At 40.1% G+C, this 5,604-nt stretch overlaps 1 pseudogene; it reads left to right on the top strand.

The window, feature by feature from the left end:
• Positions 1-262: 262 nt before the first annotated feature.
• LOC112515204 lies at positions 263-3,948 on the top strand (annotated as a pseudogene).
• Positions 3,949-5,604: the final 1,656 nt, after the last annotated feature.

Below are 5,604 nucleotides of genomic sequence, written 5' to 3' on the forward strand. Positions count from 1 at the left end.
TGAGTACTCTATTATATTTGGGAATGTGAAAATGTGTTATCTAATTATGGAACTTGCAGATGACTAGCCACTCAAGGAGATCTGAAAGACTAGCTCAGCCTAACCCCGGTGAAACAGAGGATTCTCGTATAGGGATCCCTATCAATGCCTTAGAAAGTAGAGGCAGAAGTAGAAGAGGGGCCAGAGGTAGAGGCAGAGGAAGTGGCAGAAGTCAAGCCAGAGAAAGCAACAACCAGACAGAGTTTCCATTTGAACAGGCAAAATGTATTTCTGGAGGTAACAATCCATAATTTGTGCCAGAAAAAGTGGTTGTGACCAGGGGTATGTTGGCTGAAGAGATGGGGAAGCTAAGGGAAACCTTGACTTCCATTTTAAGAATGCCTCCAGATTAGAAACAGAAAGGGTGAAGGAAATTCCTGCTGTGCCAGCAACATCTCATGTTAGAGAAGGGGATATAAAGATGTTTCTCACCTGCAAACCCCCAACTTTTTCTGGAGAAAGGGATCCAATAAAAGCATTATGTTGGATCAAGGAAATTGAATCTGTCTTCAACACTATTAGATGTCCAAAGGCCGATAAAGTCAAATTTGCTGTTGCTATGTTGAAGTCTAATGATGTGTTCTGGTGGGAAGTGGAGTCTTTGGCCAGACAAATATGTTGCAGAACCTATCCTGGACAGAGTTTGTGAATAGATTTAAAGAGCAATTCTGTCCTAAAACAGCAATCAGTCAAATGGAGGAAGATTTCCTCAAGCTGGATCAGGGCTTTGGGGAAGTCAGAGCCTAAACATAAAGGTTTATTGAATTATCCAGGTTTGCTGAACATTATATTGCTACTGAAGCAAGGACAGTGGAGAGGTATATTTGGGGACTTAAGCCCTCAATAAGAGAATTGGTGATTGCTATGAATCCTACCACTTTTCCTGCAGCAGTTGATGCTGCAGAGGTTACTGAAAGGAATAAGAATAGGAGTGAGGAAGGGAAGGTTGTAGAAAAGAGGAAATGGGAGGGATCCTCAACTGGCTACAGAGAATCAAAGGCTGCTAAATTCTACAAGAAACCAATGCAGAGGCAGATGGAGAGAGCCTGCCCAAGATGCAAACAGGTTCATCAAGGTAGCTGTAGACCTGAACCATTGAAATGCTTTAACTGTGGAGAAATTGGGCACAACTCAACCTACTATAGGCAGATCAGAAGGTGTTTCCATTGTAATTCACCAGACCATGTTAAAGACAAGTGTCCACAGCTGAAACCACCACAACTAACTTCGGGAAACAATGCTCCAAACAATAGAGGAAGGCCTGGTGTTAATAGGGGAGGATTTGGTAAAGCTCAAGGCATATCCTTCCAAATGACTGAAACTGAGGCAGAAGCTGCACCAGATGTGGTAACAGATACTTTCTCAATCAACTCAGTATGTGCTAAGGTGCTTTTTGATTCAGGTGCAAAATTTTCATTTGTATCTCCTTTATTTGCTAAAAGTGCCTACATGATCCCAATATTACTTGATAAAAAGCTGATAGTTGAGACTGTAAACAGTCAAGTAACTATAGCTTCTGTATACCAAGATTATGCCATCATTATTGAAGGTTGTAAGCTACCCATGCCAATGAAGGAATTTGATGTAGTGGTGGGGATGGACTGGTTAGCCAGTAACCAGGCATCCATTTTGTGCAACCAAAAGAGAGTGAAAATAGAGCTTCCAGACAAAGGAACAGTCATAATAAAGGGTGATCACCAGGATCATCATCCTAGTCTTCTATCAGTATCACAGGCTCACAGTTGTATGAAAAAGAAGTGCCAAGGATTCTTGGCTTATGTGATTGATACAGTCAGAGAAATAGCAGAACCAGAATCTATTCCTGTTGTCAAAGAATATCCTGAAAGTCTTCCCAAATGATCTGTCTGGTCTTCCACCAGACAGAGATGTGGAATTCAAAATTGAACTCACACCAGGGGCTGCACCCATAGCACAAGCTCCTTATAGACTAGCCCCATCTGAATTAAAAGAGTTGATGTCTCAGCTAAAGGACTTGCTTGATAAAGGGTTCATAAAGCCAAGTACATTACCATGGGGAGCACCAGTTCTGATTGTAAAGAAGAAGGATGGAACAATGAGGATGTGTATAGACTACAGGGAACTCAACAAAGTCACAATCAAAAACAGGTATCCCTTGCCTAGAATTGATGATTTGTTTGATCAACTAGTTGGGGCAAACTTCTTCTAAAAAATTGATCTATGATCTGGTTATCACCAATTGAAAGTCAAAAATGAAGACACACCTAAAACAGCTTTTAGAACAAGGTATGGACATCACGAATTCTTGGTTATGCCTTTTGGACTAACCAATGCACCAGCAGCTTTCATGGATCTCATGAATAGAGTATGCAGAGAATACCTTGACATATTTGTGATAGTTTTCATTGATGACATCCTTATCTACTCAAAGACTGAGGCAGAGCATGCAAAGCATCTGCATTTGATCTTAAGCCTGTCAAAGAGAGAAAAACTATATGCTAAGCTATCCAAATATGAATTCTGGTTAAGAGAAGTATAGTTTTTGGGTCATGTCATCTCCAAAGAAGGAATCAAGGTGGATCCAGCTAAAATTGAAGCTGTAGAGAAATGGAAGGCACCATAAAACCCATCTGAGGTAAAAAGTTTCCTTGGATTGGCTGGTTATTATAGAAAGTTCATCCAAGATTTCTCCAAAATAGATGTACCTCTAACCAAGTTGACCCACAAAGATTTCAAGTTTCAATGGGCAGATGATCAACAAAAGGCTTTTCAAACTTTAAAGGACCGTCTCTGTAGTGCACCAATCCTATCTTTACCAGAAGGAACAGAAGGTTTCATTGTCTACAGTGATGCATCCAAGTTGGGTTTGGGCTGTGTGTTGATGCAAAAGGGAAAAGTAATAGCCTATGCATCTCGCCAGTTAAAAGATCATGAGAAGCAATATCCAACCCATGATATGGAATTGGCCGCTGTTATCTTTGCACTAAAGATTTGGAGGCACTACTTGTTAGGGGCCAGATGCAAGATATTCACAGACCATAAAAGCCTGCAGCATCTGTTTACTCAGAAAGAACTCAACATGAGGCAGAGAAGATGGATTGAATTGGTAAGTGATTATGATTGTGAAATTCTTTACCATCCAGGAAAAGCCACTGTTGTAGCTGATGCTCTAAGCCGCAAAGAGAAAAGTGAAACTATCAAAGTTGTGGCAATGAGCATAAATCTATCTCTGGACCTTCGTAAGGAGATACAGAGATATCAGGCAGAGGCTGTTCAAGCAGAGCACGTCAAGGCAGAAGATTGGGAAAGATGCTTGCCAACTTAGAAAAGAATGATCAAGGGCTGTTGTGTTTTCAAAACAGAATCTGGGTGTCATGCCATGGGAATACAAGGAAGATCATTTTGGATGATAGTCACAGGTCTTGTTACTTAATACACCCAGGCACCAATAAAATGCACAATGATTTGAAAGTGTTCTACTGGTGGCCAGGACTAAAGAGGAGCATAACTGAGTATGTTGAGCAGTGTATGACATGCCTGCAGGTAAAGATTGAACACCAAAAACCTTATGGAAGCTTGCAAACCTTGGAAATACCTGTCTGGAAATGGGACCATATAACAATGGACTTCATAATGAAGTTACCCTGAACACCAAAAGGTCTTGATGCAATATGGGTAATAGTTGATCGATTATCCAAGTCTGCACATTTCCTGCCTATGAAAGAAAGTTATACTCTTGAGAGGCTGGCTCAACTGTATATTAAGGAAATTGTGACCAGGCATGGAGTTCCATAGTCTATCATTTCAGACAGAGATAGTAGATTCACTTCTAAGTTCTGGGGAGGTTTCCAAAAGGCCTTGGGTTCTCAAATCCATTTGAGCACATCATATCACCCACAGACTGATGGGCAAAGTGAAAGAACCATTTAGACTCTGGAGGATATGCTAAGGGCTTGCATAATTGATTTTGGAGGAAGCTGGGAAGATCACCTGCCTTTGATTGAATTTGCATACAATAACAGCTATCATTCCAGCATTAAGGCAGCCCCATATGAAGTTCTGTATGGGCGCAAATATAGAACTCCTGTGTGCTGGAATGAAGTAGGTGAAAGGCAGTTAACAGACTAGAAATTGTGCAAGTCACAACAAAGAAAATTGAGCAGATTAGAGCCAGAATCAAGACTGCTCAAGACAGGCAAAAGAGTTATGCTGATCAAAGAAGGAAACTAATTGAATTCTCTGTGGGAGATCTGGTAATGTTGAAAGCATCTCCTTGGAAGGGTGTAATAAGGTTTGGGAAGAAAGGCAAGCTCAGTCCAAGATATGTTGGGCCTTTCAAAATTTGCAAAAGAATTGGAGCAGTAGCCTACCAGCTAGAGCTACCAGAAGAGCTTAGTCTCATCCACAACACTTTCCATGTCTCCAACTTACGTAAGTGTTTGACAGAGGCCACCCAAGCCATTTCACTTCCAGAGATCAAGTTAGATGAGAAGTTGAACTTCCAAGAGGCACCAGAAGCCATAAATGACAGTAAGGTCAAGACTCTAAGAAATAAAGAAATCAAGCTGGTGAAAATTCAGTGGAGGTTTCATRARGGTTMTGAAGCAACATGGGAGTTGGAATCAGAGATGAGAACCCATTATCCTTGGTTGTTTGAAATGTGAATTCCGGGACGAAATTCTTTTGAGGGGGGAATAATGTGATAACCAGGCTTTCAGACATATTGGGTTAAGGTACATTATGTGTTTATGTGTTAATAAGCATGAATTAATTGGAAGTATGTGATTATGCATGCTAAATAAAATGGATTATATGTGTATGTGGTGTGAATGATTTCTGTCCACATAATTGGAAGCAGCATACAAACACCTTGGTAAGCAGCTTGTATGATGTTGTTGAATGATTTCTGTCCACATAATTGGAAGTAGCATACAAGCACCTTGGTAAGCAGCTTGTATGATGCTGCTATTAAGAAGCCTTCTTGACCAAGTATTTGTATTTGCTTGTATATGAAGTAAATTTCCACTGTCTGTTTTCTAAAAACCACTTGTGTGTGGCTATTTAAAGAGATATGTGGTAAGAATCCTCCCTTACCATTTGCATCTCAAAGAATTTCTGGGGAAAGAAGAGTGTGGAATTTTGTGCAAAAAGCTGATTGATCAAAGACCTTATAAACAGAAGTTGTTTTTAACAGAACCTATTTCATATTAAAAGCTGTTGTTTGCTGCAGAATTTGTTTTGGGAAAAGTGAGTGGTTTTGAAACTTAACTCCTCATGTGTTTGTGGTATAAACTGTTTTGATCTTAATTTGGAAGATGTTAGACTGGCTTCAAACAGCTGTTAAGCTGTTACTGTTTTTGGCTGCTGTTTCTGGGTAACCAGAAGGCAGATGGTGTTTTTAAAACAGACTGATCTACGGTTATGTTTTGAGGATCTAAATGAGTTTAAACAGCCATGATTTATGAACAAGAGTGTTCTTATGGTTYAATCGGGTTTTGAAATATAAACCTGTGGGGGGAACCAGAATTGCTATTTGGAAAGAACATGAGTGTTCTTATGGTTCAATCAGGTTTTGAAATATAAACC

The sequence above is a fragment of the Cynara cardunculus genome (assembly GCF_001531365.2).
Source record: "Cynara cardunculus var. scolymus isolate 2C chromosome LG 7, CcrdV1, whole genome shotgun sequence".
In the NCBI taxonomy this organism is placed as follows: Eukaryota; Viridiplantae; Streptophyta; class Magnoliopsida; order Asterales; family Asteraceae; genus Cynara; species Cynara cardunculus.